Below are 13,185 nucleotides of genomic sequence, written 5' to 3'. Positions count from 1 at the left end.
ATGCAGAAACAGCAGCATTACAGTGAAATTAAGAGACTATTTCCTCTTTTTCCAATGGTTTTCACTTCTTGAATTTCAAAACAGATCGACCCAACATATACAATCTAGGATTGCCTTTAGTATTAACTATCAAATGCAGAAACAGCAGCATTACAGTGAAATTAAGAGACTATTTCCTCTTTTTCCAATGGTTTTCACTTCTTGAATTTCAAAACAGATCGACCCAACATATACAATCTAGGATTGCCTTTAGTATTAACTATCAAATGCAGAAACAGCAGCATTACAGTGAAATTAAGAGACTATTTCCTCTTTTTCCAATGGTTTTCACTTCTTGAATTTCAAAACAGATCGACCCAACATATACAATCTAGGATTGCCTTTAGTATTAACTATCAAATGCAGAAACAGCAGCATTACAGTGAAATTAAGAGACTATTTCCTCTTTTTCCAATGGTTTTCACTTCTTGAATTTCAAAACAGATCGACCCAACATATACAATCTAGGATTGCCTTTAGTATTAACTATCAAATGCAGAAACAGCAGCATTACAGTGAAATTAAGAGATTATTTCCTCTTTTTCCAATGGTTTTCACTTCTTGAATTTCAAAACAGATCGACCCAACATATACAATCTAGGATTGCCTTTAGTATTAACTATCAAATGCAGTAGTAGCAGCAGTACAATGAAATTAAGAGTCTATTTCCAATGGTTTTTTTCAGGTTTTCCTTTTTATTCTTTTTTTTTTTAGTTAAACGCTTTTTACCAATCAATCTGTAAAAACTTGTTAATAAAAGATATAACAGTTTATTCACCTGTAAAATGAAATCTTGGTAAAGTCATTCCCTAATCTACAACTCCACTGTAAAAAGTATTCTTATGTATAGTGTTTCCATTTGGGGTCTGCGTCATCTGGATCAGCTTGATAAAGTTCAGATCTCTTTTTTTAAAAGATTATTGAGCCTGGTGCGTTCATCCCCCGCTATTAGGACGGAAGTAGGTATTATTTCTATATCATGGGATGTATTAAAAAGTGTTGTGAGATGGCTGAGGCATATAGCGTTGATGGAAGATAGCAGACTTCCCAAAATATGCTTTAAAAAGCTCTTGGAGGTCCACTTGGTGGGGAATGTTGATAAAAAATATAATTGGGTGTCTCAAGTCGTGGAACTATGCAGGAGAACGGGTTGTTCGAATTTGCTCGATATAGTTAGGTTGGAGTCTTTCCTGGATGTTGATTTTCGTGCGGTCCTCCGAGTCGCAGCAACATATTTACGAGCCGGGGATCTTGAATTGTTGATAAATTCCTTATTTTCTAATTTTTATAAAAAGCTTAATCTTATAGAGGATCCGCAGCCTTACTTGCTCAGTGATAATGTAGCATTCGGGTTTATCCGATTGTTTGCACAATTGAGACTAACGGGTAAATACTCAGTGGCAGGGTGTAACTTGGTTGTCAGATGTGATGGGCAGTGCGAAGAATGCGGCGTTGTGGATGATTTCATGCATTTTCTTACTCAATGTCCCAAATATGCCACCTGTAGGCAGAATTCCCCAATCCCTGTTTGTGATAACAAGGAAGAGCAAGTAATCTCTCTTTTAAATAGGCAATATAAATCCGACATCCTCAACATTTGTCACCTCTTTATAAATCTGATTGTGGAAAGAAATCTAAAATAGTTGATTGGATTGGTTAATGTTAGCTTCTGATTTGTTTGTTTTTATTACATGCTAATACTGCAAAACTATAAAAAAAATAAAAATAAATAAAATATGTATTATTTTTCTTTAAATGTAGTAAAAGCTATTCTTGTAACCAATTTTGTATATTGATTACAATAAATATATAATGTAAAACAGTTTATTTTTTTTGAATTTCACTATTTTTTTTTTAAATGAAAAGGAGAATAAATAAGATTCTTTTTTTAAATTTATAATTTTTTTTTAAATATAGCAAACCCATTAAAAATTGTATTAAAAACAAAGAACATGTAATTTGAAGTAAAAATTCTAGCATTACATTGTGAAATTAACGTTCATATTACGTACAGTAACTACATAATACTTGTTTTATTAATTGATTCTTGACAAAAATCTCCTAGGATAGATGATTTACGTCTATTTCAGTTGGGCTTCTATTGGTGAACAGTTTTGCAGGCAGTACTCCAGTATTTTTTTTTTTCAGGCGACATTTGCGCTCAACTACTAATTAGGTGTCGTGGACGGAGGCGACTAGCAAAACATACCAGTACTCCAGTATCAGAGGTATTTAATCTGAAAATCAACATTATATACAATCAACTATATTTATGTACTTAAAATAATTAGTTTTTACTGAGTTTAGCTTGAATTAAGAATCTAGACAAAAAAAAAATTATAATAATTGATTATGTATTCATAAAATTAAAATAAATGTGACTGCTATAAAACTAAAGCGTTGATATGAAAGTTTAAATCATTTTTTAAAGAACCTAACCCTTTCTTTCAATGAAAATGAAATATATTTTCAAAAAACATACTTATTATTTATCAAAAAGATTACTCAGACTGAACAATACAACAAACATGCTACTAATATTCTAGTTTTTTGTTGTTTTTTTTAATACAGAATAGAAATAGTTCTGTGATTGGAGAATATAACAGAATTTTAATCAAATTAAAACCTTTTTTCAGAAAATTAAAACTTGTTTTCAGCTAAAAAGTTAAAAATTTACTCGTATATGAAAAAAAGTTTTAGTTTATGTAGTATTATTCTGAACGTAGTAAATAATATATAAGAATACTTGAAGAACAGTTCCACAGTTAGAAAACCTAGTTTAGTTTATTATCAAAATAGAATGGATGCGAATCACCTCGTAATTATGGCAGTATAGAAGGATCCTTTAAAATAATGAAATGGGTTACAATAGCGGAAGACAACACGCCACATTTGCCTGTATGAAATACTTGACTTAATTGTTGCAAAAAGTTCAGTTTTGAAGAATTAAAAAGACCAAACAAATTATATAATTAAATATACTGAATGTGAGTGGGTCCGAGCGGTCCTTGTGCCATTGTCTTCGTGTATAATATTATGATTCATCACATTGTGGTATTACTGATTATTACGATATTACCATGTTTATGATATATAAAGGTTATTTCGTTATACTGAATGTGCAATCTGTACAACACTAATGTTTATGACTTAATAATTCACTTCAGTAAATCAATTTGATCACTAAAAAGCCCTAAGATGATAGAGAATCATTAAAAGTGTAAGCACATGCACTTAAAAAAAAACGAAAATTTAAGTTCATGTACCTTCTGGATAGATTGAATTTTGGCAAATCATTGCACTTACTAGGTATGTAATCTAATACTGCATACTTTATTATTTATCTTTAGATAATACGACATAATATCTTAACTGAGAAACAACATGCTGTAAGCTGAAAACATGTACTTACTGTTGCTGTAAGAGTTAAAATGTGTTACACTGGATAAAATGTCATTAACCCAGCCATTTGTTTGAATTGAACTAGTTCAGAATTACCATTAGAATGTCGACAGAACGCTGAGAACAAAATTAAAAATTATACAAACAATTATTTATACAGTTGTTTTCATTGTAATTTAAAAATCTTTAGAAAAAAAAAAAATCAATTAGTTAAATTTAATAATACTGGTGCGAACCTTGCAAAATCCAAGGTCCATAATTCTAGGACGTTATTAAACTTTACATTATTAATTTAAATTTCATGCAGATTACTCTCCCCTTTAAATGAGAGAAATGTGAATATTTACGTAGAAGTTCATAATTCCCAAATAAATAATCGTAATTAGCAATTTACTTTTACAGTAATAAAGACGACCAAAAATTATTAACATGTTACGAACTAAATCTACCTACTTATGACCGTTGAAACATCTTTATGAAACAAAATAATGTATACTGAAATCAAATTTTTAAAATTACATGTGTACACTTAAAATGCATCTACTATCAACTGTCTTGGAAACATGTCAATTTCATAAACACTTCTAATCACATAAACTCGTAATTAAACATAAAAGTATTACCAAAAAAAGGTGCTTACCTGTAAGTAGTCCTTAACGCAGTAATGAAGCAAAAACAAGGTTTTTTTAATTTCCTAGGAAGTTATCGCTTAATCAAATAGATAATACAATCAAAGGTATGTAAAGTTCACACTGAGTTAGTTACAGCAGCATCAACTTGAAACTATCAATCATAAATAAAGAAACACCAAATTATGAGGTAATCAGTGAATTTTAAAGATGGACTTTTTTTTTAGAGGAAAACTTCTTTTTAAAATACTGACAATATAAAATGTTTATCAACATTTAATAAATAAAGCAAATTATAACTGTTACAACACGATAAAGTTAATATGTATTTGGACAAAACCGAATAACCTTTTTACCCTATTGCCGTACCGGACAGTTGTTTCGTTAGGTTATTTAATGTTTATTTTAATAGTGTCAAAGTAAATGTTCATGCTACCTAGCGGTGAACACTGGAACTAGTTCCGATGCAATTACATATATTTAGTTTAGCCTATTGCCGCTAGAAAGCATTAGCATGTCCTTAACACGTCTAATTCTTTTCCATTTCAAATTTTGAAGCAAACGTTTCTCTATAATTCAGTAAAGAATTCATTTAAATGTAAAGAATTCAATCTTTAAATAGCCCTTAATCGAGTTTTTACATTTACGTTGTAGATCAACTGAAGTACGTTGTAGCTGTTTGGAATGTTAAAAGAAAAACATTAGGTTTTTTCGAAAAAACGTGCAAAAAAAGGAGAAACCAATTTGGTAAAAGATACTTCCGGTAAAAACCATTTTGATCGCTTAGTTCAAGTTGGGTAACCAGTCAGAATCAAAACGTAAAATAAGGTTTCGTTTCCGCCGATTTTCATATTTTTGTGATAATGTGTTGACGTCCTCATCGATTCATGCAAATTTTTTGGGTTAACATTAATTTTTGCATGATCTAAACACCTTTCTCATTAAGTAAGGGAAAATAAAAGATATTATTAAGAAATAAAAGATAATAATAGGGAATATGGAATAAAAGAATACATAATATATAAGAATACATTATTTATCCTAATTGCTATCAAGTACAGACAAAAATAGTTTTACAGATGTTATAAAATTTTCGGGGATTATTTTGACAAACTCCCTAAACGCAGCCAAACCCCCTGCTGATTGAGGGGATCTTAAATAGTTATAGGTATCAACTCCTCACAGTGAATCACAAACCATTGGACTGTTTACAGATCCAATGGTTGCACATGCTGAAATTTGAAGCTAGTTTTGGTACTGGCTCTGTTAGCCTGCTCAAAAGAGCAGTTTACCGGGGAGCACCACGAGGAGGTAGAGCTCAGGTTTCTGCCCCCCAAAAAAATAAACCATTCTTGTCTAACCATATTCTAGCCAGTTTTGACCCTGTGACATGCATTACCTGCGAAGGGTCAGGGTGAAAACCAGCGATTAAGGAATACGATTAACCGGTGTTAACCGCGAAATTATAGGGGGGATTTTGGCAAGAATGGCTGAATAAGGGATAAGTCGCTTTTGGGAATTTATAGAAAAGGAGGACAAAAACAACCAAGAATACAACAACAAACCACAGAAAACACTAAGCAACAAAAGAATAAAACAACCCTTGAAAAGATTAAAATATGTACATACATAACATAAATAGATATTTAAAATAATAATTCCTATAATCCAGTTCATATACCCATTATCTATCCATCTAATTTAGGTCATCAATCCCTCTAATCCAGGTCATCAATCCCTCCTTATCGAGGTCAAATACAGTTCATCTCTCCATCATCTATCCTTCAAATCCAGTTCATCTCTCCATCATCTGTCCCTCTAATCCCTTCATCTCTCTTTTCGCTGTGCCTATCCATTTAATCCAGTTCATCTTTATTCTGTCTTAAACTTCATCTTAATTTAGCTATCCATTAATGAAGTATGAATATTTCTCCCATTAGCAACAATAAATCTATCTTGAGTATTTTTATTCAATAATCCGGAGCTGATAAACATGTACTAATGTTCAAATCTCAAATTTAAATTAATGCAATGTAATATGTGACTAAATGTCTGCTTCAATATTACACACTAACTAATGGAGCTGGAATTCAATATGCATTGAAAAAAATTCCAAACTAGATATCGCTGCGACAATTGCACTGAGTTTTGTCTATGAACTCCCAAATATCTCTCTAATACCCACTAACCCCTAATCATTGTGCAATTCATTAGGAGACTTACAGGAAGTGACAAATCATTGAAATGTGAAACGATTATCCCTACATAACACACTGTTAGAGAGCAATATTTAGCTAACAGGGATGTAAATCTGCAGCCTTCAATTTGGGCATTAAAAGCTTTCTTTATGTAGAACAAAATACGAACTTTCACAAAATATGCACCCAATAAAGAAACCATAAGGGCAAAAGTACTATATAAACTATAATACCAAACCTAAACAAATTATTAAATTATGTACACTTCAAGAAAAAACAAGAATTACCTATTGCTAATTTCTGGAGCAGCTAGTCTTGCGAGTGTCTGCGCGTAGAGGCTTTCAGTTGGAATATGTAGAAACTTCTACAGACTGAGTAAGAGGGCCAATCTAACATAAATATTAGGAGTGATCTTTTTTTTTACATTTAAAAACCAAAATCGATAATCACAATCAGACTAAAGCATGTACCAATTCTTTTAAATAAAAACTTAACAGCATTTTTCCCTAAATGCCTTCTTATTATGCTGGGTCTATAAGAACACGAACTTAACACGGAATACGGAACGGAACATCGTAGTACGGCATAAACGATTTTGTTGCAGCCTGCCTTTACTTTTTTTTAAATATACGATCGACGCGCTTGCGTCTGATATACAGAAAAACCGACGGTAATCGTATTCGAAATTATTTGAAGCGTCACGACGATATCGAAACCGGCAGTAACTATTCGAACGTTAGGGAACCGCCGTTTTCCCTGAAGACCCAGTTTTAGAGAGACTTCTTTTTTTCATTCACTATATTCAATGTCAGACAAGGTTCTCACAGACTTATCAGGGGTTATAAAACGATAAATCAGAAACTTCGTTTTTGTAAACTTATCATTACTGCTAACGCTTCATTCTTAACCCACCTTTGAGAGAACTCTAAGTTAAACAAAAGATTTCTCAATTTAAAAACCCAGTTAACTTCATTTTTTGAATAGAGTCTGCATAGATCCAATTTCTCATTTTTACTCAGCATCCGAGCAAGATGATTCATCTCTCATCATATTTCTCAATAAAACTTGCAAAGCTTATTTAGTATCCCACACGTTACCATAGTAACAAAAGAAAACGAATAAATAAAGATCTATTTTTGAGAAGTTCAATTCCCGGATAGATAAAAAAGACTAAGTCAAAATCAATGTTTGCAAAGAAACTAGATTTGTTTGGGCATCAGCCTAAGGGGATTTTGGATTCAAAATCAACCACTAAATCAACAAATACGATTCCAAATATACTTTCTTTAGGCCTTGAATCGAATCAAAGGTTATACATAATCTTTTTTCTAAATCCTTAACAACAAACAACTTCTATTTCTGTCTTTTAGCTAATAATCCAACTTCCATTTTTTACTTCTAACAAACTTGAAGACCCTGTAACGAGGTGACTCAGGTTGGCTGCAGTCCAAGTTCTGTAGTTACCTCATTACAGGTCTGTTATTTTGTTAGCAGCTTTAAAATGTTATTGGAATTTCGTAGCGTAGACTACGAAATGAGGTAGATTGTTGTTGCGGTGTAGTTTAAGAAAAATATATTTACAACCTTTTTCGGCAATACGATGGCAACTCTTAACACGTAATATTAAAAATAATATATTTATACTTGTGGTCGCCACAATTTTGCTTATTTAATTCTGGAATATTGTTTTACTTCTTCAAGGAACTAAACTTCTTATTGTCTTAAAATCATTTTCTTATTTTTATCGCAAGTCAACATGTTAAATTACTAGTAATAATTAACTTCGATATTATAGAAATAGATCGTAATTTACTCGTAAGCTATTTGTTACGTTTAGAAAGCGATGGATACAAAGCTCTAAATTCGAATGATGAGAGATGGAATCAAACTTGCTCAATTGAGCTGTTTAAAAAAAAGTCGGACTTCTAGTCGGCTCGATATCATAGAACTGGGTTTGAAATTGAGCAAATCTTTTACATACCTTGGTTCCTGCTCAACACTGCGGGGTAAGAAACGGCTAAAGTACCGTTACATTAGTTCCCATAAGTCAATGAACCTTTATTAGATTGAAAAATAGAGAATGAAATTAAAGACTTCTTCCTCCAATTTAAGATGACAAATAGAAAAAAAATGCTGTAGAGTTTTATATTTAAAAGAAAAGATTGAACTTTTACTCTGAAAGCAATTATAAGTTTGGCTTAATGCTGAAAAAGATCACATCCTACATTTTATGTATTTTAGGTCTAAGATTGGGGGATAATGGGGGAAGAGCACCTTATCTGCAGTACAAGCAAACTAATGTTCAGTGCATTTGAGCGTTGCTATAGTTAATTTTGATTTTTTGTAAAAAAACACTTTGAATTATAGATCCTATGGTAAAGCATTAAGTTTGAAACAAATCACAGAACACATTAAAAAGCATTGTTTTGAAGGTGAGGTTTGGAAACATAGAACATGTTGGAATGATCCCAAATTATTGAAGAAAAATCGAAATTTTAACACTAATGGAGATTGATGCAAAAACATCAAACTTGTATAATCCCTGGCCAGTAATGAGAGCCTCTCCAGACAAGCAGAAAATAGTTTCCAAGATTCATATGTTTTTAAGCGACAGAAGAAATTGGTTTTGAGGACTATCGATGTCAAAATTAGTTCTGATCTGATGGAAGAAGTAGACGTCAGAGTGGTTTAGATCATACTAGTGAAGCTGCATATGTTTACTATTTAGTGACTCCTATCTGTTGGCTTCCTCTTGAGTGACTTCGGAAGGATCAGTAGGGGCTTCAAAATGAATTCCAATATCCACAAAACTAAACTAATTCCAGTATACATATACATCTTCAGATATGAGTCGCATACTTAATCAACCACTACAGCCTTTTCAACACTTCAACACTTATATCTAATTATTATATCTAAATTGTCATTTATTTTGGTCCTGTTTTTGCTTCCCAAATTTTGGGTATAATTCCTCCCTTGGGCAAGATAATTCCTTATCTGTTGACTTCCTCCTTTTGATACCAACAAAAATTTATCTGCTTCAAACCAACAAATCAAAAGCCATCAAAAAGTTCAACTTTAATTCTAATTGTAAAGTGAATTCATCCTAGAATGTAGTTATGAGAAATGTTGTTATATTGTGTGATTGTTGTAGACTGATATGGTGTCAAGGTAAAAGTAAAAGCTGGTTGTTTGGCACCTGAAAACCCTAACTAAAAAGCTAACTGTAAACTTTAATTTTGAAATTGTTTCAAAATTCTAGCTAACTTATTGCCCACCAAAAGCCTTAGAATAATTTTTTTTATCAACACGATTGGCAACAGTTGGTTTAAAACAGTACAGTGAGTGAAAGAGCCTGGAACCCTCTAAAGTGTTCTTAGCAGCAACCATTGGCAGTCCTGGTAAACTTCCAGGTCAGGACTTCCAGCCAGTAAAAGGTCATATCCATATAAAACATTTACCCTCTGACCATGTCCTCCATCAACCTAATTTCAATCAACTACCCTGCTATTCCAAGCGTGTAACTATCCAACACTATTCTCCTATTCCAGCTTAGTTTGGGCTGGTAGATGTTCCTCGCGTTTTACAACCGAATATCGCGCTTTGAATTATGGAATTTAAAAAAATCCAAACAATAATTCATAACAAATTGAATTAATAAGAACATAATAAAAATAAAACTTTTTTTTTACTAAAATAGGAAAATTAGAAATTATTAATGTAAATTCTGTTTCATAAGGCCATTCAAATTATTCACTAACTTTAGTAGCAATTTAGGGATCAGGTCGAACATAAATAGGTTTAATTTTCACCTATTCAGTCTTAGTTTGAAATAAGAACTACTAATAGCAATTTGATAATAAATCACCAAGACCATCAAAAAATGAATTAAAATAGAACAATAAAAAGAAGTTGCTCAATATTCTAGAGTAGAAAGTATGGATGAGCTATTTAGACTTCAGCTTCTTCTAGAGTTGAGCTCAATATCAGACAAATTGACTTCAATTCATAAAGGAATACAATTAGCCTGATTGTAATCATACAATATACTACATATGATACTCATATAACATTAAACTAGATAAAAGAGCGAACTGTTAATTTATTCTCATTTCCGAGACTATACAAAAACGAGTCATCTAATCCAGTTCATCTACCTCTCTAATCCAGGTCATCAATCCCTCTAATCCAGTTCATCTATCCATTATCAATCCAGTTCATCTAACCATCATCTATCCCTCTAATCAAGTTCATCTATCCCTCAAATCCAGGTCATCAATTCCTCATCAAACCCTAAAAACCAGGTCGTCTATCCGTCATCTGTTCCTTCCAGGTCATCTAACTCTCATTAATCCAGTTCATCTACCTATCGTCTTTCCCGATAATCCAGTTCATCTTCCCATCGTCTTTCCCTCTAATCCAGTTCATCTATCCAACATCAATCCTTCTGATCCAGGCCAGCTATCCGTCATCAATCCCTCTAATCCAGGTCATCAATTCCACACCAAACCCTATAAACCAGGTCATCTAACTCTTATCCATCCAGTTCATCTACCCATCGTCTTTCCCACTAATCCAGTTCATCTAACCAAACATCAATCCCTCTAATCTAGGTCATCAATTCCACATCAAACCCTATGATTCAGGTCATCAATTCCTCATCAAACCCTGTAAACCAGTCATCACCCCCTCTTTAATTCCTGTAATCCAGTTCATCTATCCCTTTAATCTAGGTCATCAGTCCCTCTAGTCCAGGTCAACAATCCCCCTGATTGAGGTCAAATCCTGTTCATCTTTCTATCATCTATCCCTCTAATCCAGTTCATCTCTCCATCCCTCAAATCCCTTCATCTCTCTTTTCGCTATGCCTATCCATGTATTCCAGTTTATCTTTATTCTGTCTCAGACTTCATCTCAATTTAGGTATCCATTAATGGAGTATGAATACTTCTCCCATTAGCAACAATAAATCCCTTTTAAGTATTTTTATTCAATAATCCGGAGCCGAAAAACATGTTCTAATGTTCAAATCTCAAATTTAAATTAATGCAATGTAATGTGTGACTAAATGTCTGCTTCAATATTATACACTAACACACTGAACTGGAATTCAATATGCATTGAAAAAAATTCAAAACTAAATATCGCTTCGACAATTGCACTGAGTTTTGTCTATGAACTCCCAAATTCTAATACCCACTAACCCCTAATCATTGAGCAATTCATTAGGAGACTTACAGGAATTGACAAATCATTGAAATGTGAAACGATTATCCCTACATAACACACTGTTAGAGAGCAATATTTAGCTAACAGGGATGTAAATCTATAGCCTTCAATTTGGGCATTAAAAGCTTTCTTTATGCAGAACAAAATACGAACTTTCACAAAATATGCACCCAATATGGAAACCATAAGGGTAAAAGTTCTATATAAACTATAATACCAAACCTAAACAAATTATTAAATTATGTACACTTCAAGAAAAAACAACAATTCATATTGCTAATTACTGGAGCAGCTAGTCTTGCGAGTGTCTGCGCGTAGAGGCTTTCAGTTGGAATATGTAGAAACTTCTACAGACTGAGTAAGAGGGCCAATCTAACATAAATATTAGGAGTGATCTTTTTTTTTACATTTAAAAACCAAAATCGATAATCACAATCAGACTAAAGCATGTACCAATTCTTTTAAATAAAAACTTAACAGCATTTTTCCCTCTTTGCCTTCTTAAGCTGGGTCTATAAGAACACAAACTTACGCGTAATACGGAACGGAACATCGTAGTACGGCATAAACGATTTTGTTGCAGCCTGCCTTTACTTTTTTTTAAATATACGATCGACGCGCTTGCGTTTGATATACAGAAAAACCGACGGTAATCGTATTCGAAATTATTCGATTTCGAAACCGACAGAAACTATTCGAACGTTAGGGAACCGCCGTTTTCCCTGAAGACCCAGTTTAGGGAGACTTCTTTTTTCCATTCACTATATTTAATCTCAGACAAGGTTCTCACAGACTTATCAGGGGTTATAAAACGATAAATCAGAAACTTCGTTTTTGTAAACTTATCATTACTGTTAACGCATCATTCTTAACCCACCTTTCAGAGAAACCTAAGATAAACAAAAGATTTCTCAATTTAAAAACCCAGTTTACTTCATTTTTTGAATAGAGTCTGCATAGATCCATTTTCTAATTTTTACACAGCATTGAAGCAAGATGACGCATCTCTCACCACATTTCTCAATAAAGCTTGTAAAGCTTATTTAGTACCCACCCGCTACCATAGTAACAAAAGGAAGCGAATAAATACAGATCTATTTTGGGAATTTAAACTGATTCTGTTAAATTCCCAAATAGATAAAAGTTCTTGACTTCGGATTCTAAATCTTCCACTAAATCAACAAATACGATTCCAAATATACTTTCTTTAGGCCTTGACTCAAATCAAATCATCATACATAATGATCTTTTTTCTAAATCCTTAACAACAAACAACTTCTATTTCTGTCTTTTAGCTAATAATCCAACTTTCCATTTTTTTACTTCTAACAAACTTGAAGACCCTGTAACGAGGTGACTCAGGCTGGCTGCAGTCCAACTTCTGCAGTTACCTCATTACAGGTCTGTTGTTTTGTTAGCAGCTTTAAAATGTTATTGGAATTTCGTAGCGTAGACTATGAAATGAGGTAGATTGTTGTTGTTCTGTATGATTTAAGAAAAATGTGTTTACAACCTTTTGCAGCAATATGTTGGCAACACATAATACGTAATATTAAAAATAATATATTTATATTTGTGGTCGCCCAAATATTGCTTATTCAATTTTGGAATATTGTATTTTACTTCTTCAAGGAACTAAACTTCTTATTGTCTAAAAATTATTTTCTTATATTTATCGCAAGTTATCA

General features: G+C 32.5%; 1 long non-coding RNA gene across 1 annotated transcript; it reads right to left on the bottom strand.

Annotated features, from left to right (window-relative positions):
- Positions 1–1,919: 1,919 nt before the first annotated feature.
- Positions 1,920–12,648, bottom strand: LOC141447468 (uncharacterized). The gene is made up of 3 exons (XR_012454353.1): positions 4,082–12,648; positions 3,452–3,558; positions 1,920–2,276 (listed from the first exon to the last, which is right to left on the bottom strand). It is a non-coding gene; the product is annotated as an uncharacterized lncRNA (long non-coding RNA).
- Positions 12,649–13,185: the final 537 nt, after the last annotated feature.

The sequence above is a fragment of the Rhodnius prolixus genome, unplaced genomic scaffold, assembly GCF_049639745.1.
Source record: "Rhodnius prolixus isolate KJV_2025 unplaced genomic scaffold, Rpr scaffold_7, whole genome shotgun sequence".
Lineage (NCBI taxonomy): Eukaryota > Metazoa > Arthropoda > Insecta > Hemiptera > Reduviidae > Rhodnius > Rhodnius prolixus.
This window is presented reverse-complemented; position numbering and strand designations above follow the sequence as displayed.